This window comes from Cyprinodon tularosa, unplaced genomic scaffold (genome assembly GCF_016077235.1).
Source record: "Cyprinodon tularosa strain WSP-4 unplaced genomic scaffold, ASM1607723v1 ctg134, whole genome shotgun sequence".
Classification (NCBI taxonomy): Eukaryota; Metazoa; Chordata; class Actinopteri; order Cyprinodontiformes; family Cyprinodontidae; genus Cyprinodon; species Cyprinodon tularosa.
The window spans coordinates 823,106-837,646 of NW_024038158.1; the positions used below are offsets into that span (position 1 = coordinate 823,106).

Here is a 14,541-nt window from a genome sequence, read left to right on the forward strand (position 1 = left end):
GCTGAGACTACAGGTTTCCAATCAGATCTCCAATTGGAGGGCGTGCCAACCCGACAGGTGACCCACCTGTTTCTCATCTGGTGCAGCTCTTATAAGGAGCAGCTGGACTACCCTTCACCGCCTGATTGCCCGACTAAGTTGGCTCCGCTGTTACTCCGTCTGCCTGCCCGCTCTCCACCGTTTGGTCTCCAGCCCACCTTTGAAATCCACAAGCCCCCTCCGGGATCGGCTCTTCTTCTGGAACAAAGCAGCTGAAGCAGCTGATCAGTCTGAACCCAGCTTGGATTCTGTTTTCGGTTCAATAAAGAGATTGATCCTTTGAATCCTGCTTGTGGTTTCCTGCATGTGGGTCAGAAAAATCCCCTCGATCATGACAAAAATAGTGTTTCATCCACATCTTTATCTCCTCCAGACATGCAGTGAGTTTTGAAGATGATGATGCTATAGTTGTGAATCATCAGCGAACAAGTGAAATGAGACTCCATGGTGACCGAGGGAGAAGATGGAAATGATGAATAGGATGGAACCAAGGACTGATCCCTGGGGGACCGTGCAGGTGACTTTGTGTTGCCGGGAACTTATATTGCCAATTGAGATGCACAGATGTCATGGTTTAGGCGTTGGAAAGAAGGTGGAGTATCCAGAAAGAACACACACAAGCACATGGAGAACGTACAAACTACATGCAGAAACCCAGGACCTTCTCGCTGCAAGGACACAATGCTACATTTTCCACAGTGCAGCCTTTAATTTTCTTATTTTTGTAAATAGATTTGTTTTGCAAAATCTTCTCCAGGGGTTCAGAAGAGTTCCCAGAATAGATCTGACCTTCTGTTTTTTTTTTTTTTTTTTTTTTTTACAGTTCTTGCATGTATGATTTCCCCCCTTGATGAGTGTAGAGAATTTGGACTAAATTCTTATTTTTTTTCCAACTACATAAGTTTAAAGGATTTCTAAGGGAGAGGATCAGGGCAATTAAAAAGTAAAAAGAAAAGGCTTTTAAATTCGGACTTTGATATCATAACTCTGACTACAATATCAGAAGTGTGACTAGTTTTCACTCCCAATCTTCAATTTTATAATTGTGACAGAATTCTTGTTCTAAGAACTAAAACTCAAATTACTTTGAACTCCAGTGCCAAAGCCCAGGAATATAACGTTGGTAACATAAGGATATTAGCAGCATTCAAAATTCCATCAGAATAAGATTGAGGTCTGTGATTAAAGTTAGTCAGAAAGTCTGACTAATGCTGATTTTAATCTCAGAATTCTGACTTTATAAACTTTATAAATTAATGCAAGTAGTCAAAATTGGATTACAGTTATTCTCAGATTTAAACCAGAATTCTGATATTAAAGTCAGAATCAGTCAAAATTCGGGGATTAAAGTTTGAATTCTGAGAATAAGGTCAGAACTCTGGGATCACAGCCAGGCAGGTAATTATTTGAGTGATTTAACAGCTCATGTTGCAGGTTTTAATACAATAAGTCTTTTTACTTCTGTTTTTGAGAAGAACTTTAAAATTATTCAGCTCACTTAATGCTTCCATATTTACTTTAATTCTTCTGACTTTAATTCTGAAATCAAAGGGCCTTAGTGACCTTAATTTAAATTCAAGGAGTGAAAATGCTTGTAAAAAATGTTGCAACAATAAAAATATCTCAAACTAAATGTTTGCAGCCAGTGGTGTTATGCAGTCAACTGCTTTATAAACACAGTAAGAACATATCTAAGAACAACAAAGGGATGAACTGATGACACTGAGCAGTGGAAGCCATTAAAGTGCATTGGTGGACACATGGAAGAAATTAAGATTTTAGAAGTGGGGGGACGCAAGTATTTTGTAATATAACTAACTTCAGCGTGTTTGAGACGGTGGGCCAATAAGGAGCTTGAAGGTGGGTCTAAACTCAGGGAAGTGGGCTTCTGCTTGAGCTGCGGTTTTCCGCTTGGTCCTCGTGCTGGATGAATTTGTGTGTACTGTAACATTATTTTTGTCAGTGACATGTGAAGGGGACCAAAATGCAAGTTTGAAAAAGCACAGGGGACATGTCCCCCCCACCAGCAACAAAAATTACATCCATGGGTGGACATAAAAAATTCATGCAAAAAGTGTTAACTCTAATTCCACGGAGGTACAACATGGATGTCGGAAAAGTTTTGGTTGATTAAACTTTTTTTTTTTTTATATTCCCCCTTGCAATTATTTCCGCTAATTGAAATGTTTTTAAATACACATTACCATGAATTAAACTCACTGTAACAAACAGATAAATGGAGGCAGAAGATGTCTCTCAGTCATCAATGCACACACTGGTGATCACAGTTTAATTCCCAAAACCTGTCCAACACCTGTCCCATCAACAAAGAATCAGAATCAGAAATACTTTAATAATCCCATGATTATTAAAGTATTGGATGGAGTCATGTAACATTCCTTACATGACTCCATCTGTAATAGAGTGACTATAGGACCACATAACACAATTTACTACAATATATATAATTAGGGGGTCCCCGCTCCATCTTGCCATCAGTTTGGGGGTCCTTGGCCTGGAAAACCTTGAAGACCCCTGCCATAGACGCCTTTAAAAATGTTTATATTCGGTGATGGGGTCTATGAAAATCTCATACAATAGAAAATAATAGAATAGAACAGGGTATTTTAGTAAAGCATGCAGGGAACCAAAACGCAAGTTTGAAAAAGCGCAGGGGACATGCCCCCCCCCCCCCCCCCCACAAAATTACGTCCATGGGTGGACATAAAAAAACTTTTAAAAAATGCAGAAACTATTTGATCAATAAATCTCCCAGTCCCAATTCAAAGGTACAAACAATTGTAGCTCTTAAAAAAAGAAAAAGAAAACTGTTAGGTATAAAAATCTAATTCCATAGATCCACATAATAGAATAGAATAGAATAGACTATTTTAGTGAAAGTTGCAGGGGACCAAAACGCAAGTTTGAAAAAGCGCAGGGGACCTGTCCCGACCCCCCCCCCCCCCCCCCCCCCCCCCCCCAAAATTACATCCATGGGTGGACATAAAAAAATTAATGCACTAACGATTTGATCAATAAATAAATGTTTGGTAAAAAAAAATCTAATTCCATAGACCCATTACCAAATGTTAATATTAGGTGAAGGGTCTGTGAAAAGCTCACAGAATATAATATAATATTCTCACAGAATATAATATAATATAATATAATATAATATAATATAATATAATATAATATAATATAATATAATATAATATAATATAATATAATGTAATATAATATAATATAATAGAATAGAATAGAATAGAATAGAATAGAATAGTTTATTTCCTATCTTAGCTAAGACAGAGATAACTTGTTTTTGTTGTTAAAGGTGTTCTGATACCAAGAGAGTTAAATTGCCAGGTTACCAGCAGGTAACTCCCACCTTCCCAACAGGGCCAAGTCTTTCCCATAATCCCCGGACGCTCTTATTATCAAGTCTCTTCTGTACAGAAGAATCTGCAACAACAACACTCCAGCTCCCAGCGAACAGCCCTGCTAGTGGGACCCATCTATTTCTAGCTTTCTCCCTCCTCCTCCTTTCCCATCTCCTCCCCCCACCCCTCCACTCCACCCGGTGGTATCGCCCGACCGAGGAGCAGAGAGCGCAGTAGCCGGCTGCAGGTCTGTGGGAGAGGAGCGCCTATAGCTGAGGAAACAACACATCACCTGGCTTTATACTCTGCCTCCGGTTCACACAAGTGCGAGATTATTTTTCTTTTTTTTTAAACCCCAGGCTGGCATTTTCATCATCCATAGGATTACAATCCACATCAGAGGTAAGGCATAGAGAGAGAAAAATCACTTTTCTTTTGTTTTCTTTTGCAGAAAATATGAAGGATGACGTAAACAAAGCACTTTGGTTGTTTTTGAGCAGTTTTCAGATCGGGTTGTGCGTCATTTCTCCACTCAGATGCTTAAATAATCATATTCTGTTTTTTTTTCTTTAAATGAATACAGTAAACAAACTGCTTCAGTGCATTGCACCCACTACCAGTGATGGTCTGGGGACTTTGCAGCGGGGTCCGTCTCTCTCGGGACCATTTTTACCCCCTTACACCTAATAGCCTGCGTTGTTTTTATTTTATTTATTTTTTATTCATAGGAAAAAGAAAAAAAATAGTTCCCTTAAAATAATTTCTGACTCCTTTTTTTGTTTTTTGTTTTTTGCTTTAACATACAGCTTCCTCTATATAAAGGTATTCCTAAAGGGCAGTTTTTTTTTTTTTTTACTCCTTACCGGTTTTACTTTCCACTCACGTTTCATCCCAGGATCAGAGGCGCATTTTGTGGGCTGCCTCACAGTGGCTGAAACTTACTTTGTGTTTCCAAAGTCCGCTGAGAATTGCAGTTTAGAAATAAGGTTAAAGAAAAACCAACCAGGTGTATCTTCACGGGGAAAACGCGCATAAAGAATTCTGCTTTTTATGACAAAAACCTTAATTTATGGCAAATCCTTTAGAATTTAATCCAAACTGTTGTTTAACTCATACCTACATTGTATTCCTCCTGAATAAAGACTAGTAAATAATAACCTTTTTCTCAGTGACTTTACGTTTTTACATCCACATCTTTTTTGTGAATGTTTAAAGGATTCAAAACTTGCTTTTTTGCCTGATATCGCTGCAACTGAGCCCAGAAAGTCTGTATTCATGAGCTTGTCACTTAGGATGGATTACTCTCCCTTTCTCCTTGATGCTGTACAGATTTGTTCAAACTTGAATCCTTAAACGAGGATAAATGTCCAACAGAGAGCTCCCTAGACTGTAAATGTTACAAAGAAGACAGGTGTGGAAAAACAAGAACGTAGAAGAAGCTGTCCTTGGAGGCAGTAAAGCTTTTTATCAGAGTTGGATCGTTGGCGCTGTTCTGTAAAAGCCCGACAGAGGGCAGTGTTGAGCAGCTCTATGGAGCACCTTGTCAGGTGAAGTTCACTGGAACAGGAGACCAGGCTGAAAGGATGCAGCCAATTAACAAGAAATGCATTCATTTTATTGTTTTAATGGATGGAAGTGCTTCCATTTCAAGCATCTTTGAAAATGATTTTTTTAATGCATGTGGCTTCTAGTCTAGACAGATTTGCTTTACTTGCTGAAAATACAACAATCACTCACCATCACATGAATCCAACAGCTTTTCCCACTTGAATGCTATGTCACTATTTTGCTTATTCTCTTTTATGCATCGTTTTATTGAGATGGAGTTATTTAGTGACAACTTCACAGATGGATGTTGCATTTGTTAGGAGTCAAACAGCTCTAAAATCCCACTGAGCACGGCTGGAGTTTGTTTTGGCCAACTCCTGACAAGTTTGTGCTTGGGATTAACACACAAAGGCGCCAAAGGGAGGGTTTTGGACTGTGAGGCGATGGCTCCCCTGGAAATTTTCTGGCCACCACAACAACGGTCCAGACAGTCTGATATTCATTAATGGGAATTTAAAGCTGGAGAGTCGCCTTTTAACTAATAATTGATTAATTTTTTTCTTGTATTTCAGTTCTTTGTACTTCATAAAAGGCCACATTTAAATAAAACATCCAGCAATACACTAAATAGAAAACATCAGGATAATGAAGGGGTTTATAGAACTTTGTGTGCTGATTGAGATTTGTTTAGATTTGGGTTGATAAAAGAGTTAAAACGTTGATAAAATTGATTGTTCTGATTGATTCATAAAATATAAGCCAAATGAAGGATATATGACAGAAATCAGTGAGTCAGAAATCATTGTTGTCCTCACAGGCAGCTTCTTTTGTCTTATTTTAACAGATTTTCTCCTAATGTCCATGCTGTGTTCTCAGAAAGGACCTTGAATGCATTTTTTTGTGCAGCTGAGCCAAACAAACCTAAAAATTGTCGAAATTAAAGGGACAAAAACAAATTGAAAAGGGAAACTTACCATGTCAGATTTTATTTTTATTTTTTCAAAGGGGAAAATGTAAAGGGAATTTGATTCTGACTTGCAGCTTTAAATCTGACAATATTAAACAAACTCAATGAAAGTTTCTTTTCCATCATTAGTGGCCAACCATTTTGGAAATCTTTCAAAAGCAGACTTCTTAACAACAGTGCATCTGCTGTATAAGACCCCATAGAAGAAAATATTTGGTGGCATGAAATCAATCAATTAATTTTGACTTAGTGACAAATCATAAAATGATTTATACCTCATGCATATTCAGCTATATGGAGTTGGCCTGACTTCAGTTTTTGTTGCTTTGTTCGTTCATCAACACGTGTGGTGGGTCCCCCCCCCCCACAACTTTTTGATTGATATTCATTTATTCCTACAGGTTTTTGTCTGGCCCACATTCTTGTCCTATGGATGATTACCACCTTTGTAAGCCGAGGAGCCTCCTTTAGTTTCCCGGTTCTGTCTTTTCAAATGGAAAACAGGTTTTCATCTTTGATGAACTTATGAGGGCCTCTTGACAGGTCCAGGCAGGGAGGGTTAGACCAGCACCCACTCCTACACCGTCCCCTCTCTCAGCCTCACGGACCACTTCTTTGTTTACTTTCACCTTCTTTGCTGTTCCTTTTGTCCGCCGCCGTACAGTGCAGCAGCGTTTTTGTTTTTTTTAGCCCGTATCATGATGTCATCTGTTGGAGGCATGAATAATTCATCTCCATTAACAAATATGATAAGTGTTGAGTAGACGAGGCAGCGGCCTCTTTATCAGAAATTTAATGATCCATTTGTAAACCGTGGCATTTGAATTATTTTTGTTGTCAGGCATGATTTGAGAGAGACAAATGGTTATGAATGTTTAATGCCAGAGGAACTGGATCTGTCCTCTCGTCCGTCTGATATTACCCCTGGAAAAACAAAGGGATGGCATGCTGAGTACGGTCTGACCTCCACTAAGAGTGTGGGTGCTGCTGTGAATCTGTCTGTCTGAGAAGATAACAGACGGATACAGATAAGAAGTATGATTAAGTCTGGTCTAGTGTCATGCTCTTTGTGTAATTTCCTCTCACAGCCTTTATCAACGCCTCTAAAGAACGCAGCGAGGAATCTGATGAAAAAAATAGTGGGTATCTTTCACTTGTTTTCCCATCTAAAGGTGTAGCTTCCCATCGAACTGAAGTGAGTCAGAGAGTAGAAGCAGGCAGCTATTTGGAAACCTTTCATCTATGTCAAAACATCTGTTGCTTCTCAAGTGGACCAAGCTTCAGTTTTCCTTTAGTGGTTAGGGGACAAATCCTCGTGCTGGCTGCGACTTAATGGTTTGTAGAACCACTTCTCAGCACAGTTACAGGTGCTTGATGTTCAGGGGGTCTTCCTACCAGATTTGCTCATTTAGAAACAGACATATTTGCCAGTTCTTTTTAGTATTAAAGCTCAAGCTCAGTCGGATTAGATACAAAGCGTCTGAGGATGGCAGTTTTCTTCTTGCTACTGATTCTAATTGGATTGTCGCTCCTGCTGGGTTTCCAGTCGTTATTCTGTCGAAAGTAGAATCTGTGGAACAGCAGAGGCGTAGCCAGAATTTTTTTTTTAAGGGTGGCCAGGCAATAACCAATGTAGACTGAGGGGTGGCTCAGGGTCAATCTACATTGTTCCAACAGAAAAATTAATGAGCAAAACATCCAGATTTTCTAAAGAAAGACAAACTATACTTTCCTACAGCCTTTTATGACAAATAGACGCATATATTTAAACATCCGTTGTTTCTAAATAAAAGTTATAGTGGATAAAATTCTTATAGTTTTGAGTTCTGGGGAATGAATCTTTTCCATTGTCATTACTCACCTACTTGTATCAATAAACATTCTGCATAAAATTGACATTTTTAAGCAAATATATCTACATAAATTCATTATTTGTTAAGTTTTAAATAAGATTGTTATTTGTCTATGATGACTCCTAGATGACTTGCAGAGATACATAATGTTCTCTTTACCCCATATAAAACAACATCTAGTTCTGGAAAGAGCATAAATTCTGTCCTTAGTATATTGATGTGTTTAATTAACCACAGAAAATTGAAATGTTTTGAACATTCCTCTTGAGAGTATTACAGCTGCCATCATCTGTATTAGATGAAAATAATGGTATGAGTGGCCACAGGGGTGGCCAGTGATTGGCTAAGGGTGGCCAAGGACACCCCTGGCCCCCCATCTAGCTCCGCCCCTGTGCAACAGTCGAATGTCTGATATAGATTTTGCTCCAGGATTTCCTTTTCTGTTGTTGAAAACATCCTCCTCATCCTCACTACCATGTCGCAGTGGGAGCGCTGTGTTCAGGGTGACGTAAGCTGTTGGTTTTCTGTGATAAAAAGCCACATTTATGGAAGCTGTAAGGGTTTTCCTGCTGATAGAGATTTTTCAACTTGAGCTGTGGATTTTCCCAGTTCCTTCAGAGTTACAGTGGACAGCTTGGTTGTTTTGTGTGACTTATGCTCTCCTTGCTCAGCTTGCTTCAGGTGGACGGTCAGTGTTTGTTGCCTTGGAAGGCATAAAGCTCTTTCTCTTCTCTAATGGTTGAACAGAGCTCTGTGGGATGTTCCCAGCTTAGAGTACTGTTTGTTTATCAAAATCTACTTTATAAGTCTCTGTAAAGTTTTCCCTGACCTTTCTTTTGTGATATTTTGTCTGTTTGTCCAAATCCATGACATCTAGCACACCTCTCACTTTGCAAACAATTCCAAACCTGCACCTTTTGTCTTCAGGCATACATTTACAACTTTTAACAATCAACATTCAGGAATGTTTATATTCCAGAAACAAACTTTGTTTTAATCTTTTAACATTAAAATCATGTTATAAAAACAGCTAAAGATGAAAAAAACTGCCTAATATTATTTAAAAAAAAATATTCAAATCTAAAAATAACCCTTACAGAGTTAAAAGAAAGCATTTTTGCCCAAAGAAACAATAGAAAGAGTTCATCTATTTCCTAAATGAATTTTAAAAAGTGCTTTTAGTCTTTGTAATAACTAAGTTAGGTATAAAATTGGGTGGGATTTATTGAGAAATTAGATTTTCAAATTTGGGAATTGAATTAAATCGTTAACTAGAGCATGCAGACTCTAAACCAGAAGATTTGCTTAAAAAAACAACCCAATCAGAGGAGAAAATAAGCCAAACTGTCTTCTTGCCTGTAAACATGTTCTATTCGGAACTCCTCAAGTGGCATAGTTAATTCAAACAGATCAAATACTTGTTGCACCTTTTTCTAATCTATTATTACCTGTCAAATTATAAAAGCACCAACAAATTAATCATAATCATATATATATAAACACATGAACATTTTTATATGCAATTAAGATGTGAGCACTGGAATAAGTTATTTTTCATTTACTTCACTTGATATGATTTAGTGCTTGTTTTTTCTTCTCACACTGAACTGTAATTGTAATATTGGTCAAAGTAAAATTCAAATGTATCATTGGAAGGATATAAGGTGTAGTTATTATATCAGCATTTAACAAAATACTTAAACTCGATATTTGATATTTTTACCATCAGTAGTCTGCTTCTAATAGAACCAGTTTGTGTGAGGTAAGTTTGTTTATCATATTCTAAAATGATCTGAAGTCATTTAATTCAGTAAATAGTTGAAGCGATGCTCATGTGGTCAATATTATAAAGGTGCAGACAGCAGGAACAGATGATTAAGAGCTAACAATCCACAAATACCTCAGGAAAATAACCAAATGCATTGTGTTGCAGTGAAGCATTTGCAGCAGCTGCAGTTTGGTGCTTCCATACTGACCTCCTTTGAATTGTTATCCATGTTATTAATAATGGCTTTAGTTTGCATGTTCTCCCTGAGCATGCATGGGTTGTCACTCGAGCTTCCTCTCACAATTCAAAAACACGACTGTTAGGTTAACTGGCTTCTCTAAATTCCCCATAGGTGTGTGTGAATGGTTGTTTGTCCTGTTTCTCGCTGTGTTTCCCTGCAATGGACTGGTGATCTGTCCAGGGTGTACTCCTCCTCTCGCCCGTAGACAGCTGGAGATGGGTGCCAGCAACCCTCGCGACCCCAGCTGGGATAAAGTGTGATGGAAAATGGAAGGATGGGTGTTATTAATACTCAGTTCTCAGACCTGGACAAGGTCTGAGACAAGTCTTAGACTCCAATCGGAGAGTCAAAACATCAGTTGCAATCTCTATATCAGAGCAAATGCATGCCAGATTTTTATCAAGAGATTGATATATAAAAAAAAAATGCACTATTTTGTGTCGATCCATCCAAAATAATCCCAGTCAAATACATTGAGATCTTGTCTGTCGTAAAAAAAAAGTGGAAAAGTTGTGAAAATTTGTGCATTAATCTTTAAATTAGTCTTTTGGAGTAGAACTTATACGGTAATCAGATCAGGAAAACAAGCACAACAAAAAAAAATGAAATAAACAGGAAATGTCCTCCCCTTTCTTTTCAATGGGAGAGAAGACACATACATCTATAAAGTAGCCCTGTGTGTTCAGGACCACATCGAAGGCTGTGTTACTCACTCTTATGTAAATATGACACCAGTTCTGAAATCATAGCTTCAGGCACTGTGATTCGAGGCAGCAGCTTTTCACCTCAATATCCGCTGTTTTCCTTACGGCGGGAATGTAGAGCCATGCCGCCTCATCACCTGAAAGTGATTATGTTGTCCCACAGCACTGACACAGATGTCACCATTTCCAATTCACATGTACTCCAAACCCTGATTGAGGTCCTGTACCCAGGCTCCCCTCGTTTTATTGGAAATCAAATCACTCCTCCACTGCTTCTGCAGAAACATCCATATCTGCATATACCTGTACTTTATTTCTCGGCGTTCTGTGGCCAGTTTTGCTGTGAGGAAAGAACTTGCATCTTTGTGCATTGGGAGAGAAAGCGCCTTGGTAATGAGCGAACAATTAGAACAGAAAGGCAGCGGTGTGAGCCGAAGTGATGAAATGAATAATCCCTGCTCGTCTGTCTGAGTCCCGTCAGTCTCCCAGGATCTCATTGTTCCTGAATGCAGAGTGCACTCGGCGTGGCCTTCACTCACAGGCCTCCCTCTGTCTGTAACCTGGCCTTTCTCTGCCCTGACACACAACCTCACTGTCTGTGAAATCTGATATCGAAGCAGCGTTCCTGCATTCTGTCTGCAACCGGGCTAATTAACACTAGATCCAACCCAGCAATCTTAATTTGTTGCTTCGACATTATACTGCTTCTTTTGCTTCCATTTTGCTATTGGTGCGTCGACACAAAGAAGGGAATAGACTGAAGTACAATTCACTTTTTTCGGACATAGAACAACCTTGACATCCTTTTTATCTTGCAAATGTATGCAACTTTTTTTTCTTTTTTATCTTTTTGAGTAAAGAGGATGAAAACTCACAAGATGTCAGAGTTTGGTTGAAATTCTTGAACATGCTTCTCCGTATATCTTTGATTTTAATGTCCAAATAAGGTAACAACTATTGGGAAAGTTTCCTTTAACTTAAATGGGAACATTTGAGTGATTTATGTCTCATTCTCTCGCTTTTATTCGAGGTGCGTTTATGTGCATTCACGCATGCGTGCATGTCTGAGCAATCCGGCCTTTTTTTTTGTTTTGTTTTTTCCCCTTTGTGTGCATGCGAAGCGGACGTGAAGGCATGTGCCTTTTTTCCTCCTCTGTTCAACCTTGGCATGGTCTGAGCAGGATGAGAATAAAAGAGGGGCGAGAGGAAAAGAAAGTGCTCCCACAGTTGATTTGGCCATTGTAGGGGTGGAGGCGGGGGCTGCTGGGGGTAGACACTGTTTCCATTGATGCTCTGGATGCATAGCTAAAACCCCCAGAAGCTTTAGGAAGGGAACTTATTCAAAGCTTGATGTGACCCGGAGGATTGGGTTGGAAGATGGGTGTTGTGCTCATTGTGGGGACGGTGGGAACATTGTTCTCTTTCCGCTGCTAGAAGACCACTTTACTGCCGGTTTAAGGGAGCTGGATGGCCTTTAAGACAGTCTTAAAGATATTGGAGTGGTCCTATTAATGTAGAAGTCACTGAGAATATTTACGGAACATGAGCATCCATTGAGAATCAAGTACAAGCTTGATTTCTTCTTTTTTTTTAGGGGAGATTACTATATATCAAAACTGTGTATTTCTTGATTAATCAATTTGTCTCATTGGTCGGCTAAGAAATCAGAGAAAAACAGCTGAAAGCAAGTGAATGCCAGATTGGTAATGTGATCCCAGAACAGCTTCTTTGGATCTTGGCGTTGATTCCAATACTAATACCACTGGTCTGTCATACACCAGAGGTGTTACTTCCAGATCCTGAAACTAATCATATATCATCGGTGGAGATGGCATGAGCTGTCTTCCATCAGAAGCTAAATAGATAACCAGATGTTAGCATTATGAGTCTGATCAACCTTAGACTGATGATTTATTCAAGATTACAGAAAAAAATTGCTCCCATTTCCCCCTCCTCATTTTTCTCTCTTCCCTCTTTTATCTTTCACCTTTCAGAGTCAAACCATCTTTTTCTCATCACATCTGTAGCCCCAACCTAATCAATTAAGAGCTAATTGTAGACAGTAAAGTTGTTATGAATTCATTACAATTCCCAGGAAAATGTCTGCTGTTATTACGTTTACTGTATTAGCTTTTTTGCAAAGTTAAAGAATCTAAAGCCAGAGAGCAGTTTTACCGTTTTCTGTGTCAAAATGTAGAACCTTATTGGGGTTTAATATTAGTGCTAAACTCCCTGCAGAGATCTGATGTTAGTGTTACTGATTGGATCAATAGATTTGTTTCCTATGAGGCTTTTGTTGTTTCCCCTGTGATTTAATCTGATATGTAGCTTTTATATATATATATATATCCCTATAATGCCATATGTATCATATTTGATACATACGGTTTCCGAAATGTTTTGCATCTGACACTTTTTGCATAATTTAATGGTAAAAACTTTGCTCAAAACCCTATTGTACACAATCAGATATACCTGATAACAGCCAGTAGAAGACTACACAAAAAAATTATCTTGACTTATCGCATAGTAATAAATTATTAATATCAAAAATGTATTTCTGTTTTTTCTTTTTACATATTTTGGTAAAAGGGCAAATAAGGAATTCAAACCAAAAAAAAAAAGTAATTTTCTATTTTGTTTTTTTCTTGGATCGGGCTTTAAAGGTATATATATATATATATATATATATATATATATATATATATATATATATATATATATATATATATATATATATATATATATATATATATATATATATATATATATTAAATACCATTTTAGAGGAAGCAGGGATCTGCAGCATGCAGCCTACAGCTCTCGAGCCACAAGTTGCACTTTGAAGCCTCTAAAGACTCTTATTAGCAGCAAAAAAAGATTGAAGAACCAAGTAATGGTTTTGATAAAGCATATTAATTAATTAATACTATTCTTAGAGGGTTTAGCATTTTTTAAAGAACCTTTGAACTGAGTTTTCTCAACAGATTGAAGCAGAAATATGTTTTTAGATCGATATTTCTTGTCATTAGCTTGGAAACATCCATCCATCCATTAATTTTCTGTTACACGTATCCCAAGCGGGGTCACGAGGGGCGCTGGCGCCCATCTCCAGCTGTCTACAGGCGAGAAGCGGGGTACACCCTGGACAGGTCGCCAGTCCATCGCAGAGCTTGGAAACAGTGTTTATATTTCTACATAAAAGTAATGCTTCCTCTTAAAGAAATGTGTAGGTTTGGTCTTTATTTTTATCCTTTAAAGCCTAAACTATGAAACGACTGAAAGAAATTAGATTTTTTTTAACTATTAATATATATATATATATTATATATATATATATATATATATATATATATATATATATATATATATATATATATATATATATATATATATATATATATATATATATATATATATATATTTATATATGTATATATATATATAAGTTGAAGGGTTAATAATATGAAAAAAACAAACTGCTGTTATAAAGAAAAATCAAAAATCAAAAGATTTCCTGTAGCAGCAGAGATTCAACAAAAAGAATAAGTTGTGTTTTGTTTAAAGGTCATGTAATATTTGCGTCTGTAAACGACTTCCATTTAGCTGAGCTCAGAATAAACAGCTTGTTGGATTTGAAAGAGTTCAAACCCCTAAACTAAAGTCTGTCCACACAGTAACAGGTGGACAGCCAGTATATTAAAAAAATTACTTTTTTAACATAAATAGAAGGTATCCTTTAATATACCATATTATTTCTTCAGTAGCATTAAAAAGATCGCTGGTGTCAGACTTTTGTTATGAATCCAGGCTTTAACTTTTTTTGCGACCTACTTCATATAAAACCTCTCCGTGTGGAATAGGGTTTAATTCAACCCCAACATCCCCTGAAATGTTTCTGTCTCTTCTGAAAAGATTCACTCAGTTTGGTATAATAGCTTTGCTGTAAGCCCTTCAAACCAGGATTGGATGCAGATACACTTGAAACTCGTGGGACACTTATCCGTTTATGAATTCATCCTCTGAAAAGAAGAAGAACGA

The 14,541-nt window shown here is 37.7% G+C and overlaps 1 protein-coding gene across 2 annotated transcripts in view; it reads left to right on the forward strand.

Moving 5' to 3' along the window:
* Positions 1-3,651: 3,651 nt before the first annotated feature.
* Positions 3,652-14,541, forward strand: part of sema5ba (sema domain, seven thrombospondin repeats (type 1 and type 1-like), transmembrane domain (TM) and short cytoplasmic domain, (semaphorin) 5Ba) — a 304,696-nt gene continuing 293,806 nt past the window's right edge. The window contains exon 1 of one of the 2 annotated variants that reach the window (XM_038277743.1): positions 3,652-3,821. The gene's annotated coding sequence lies outside the window, so the exon portion shown is untranslated. The remainder of the gene's footprint in view (positions 3,822-14,541) is intronic. The other variant, XM_038277742.1, reaches the window with a different exon arrangement.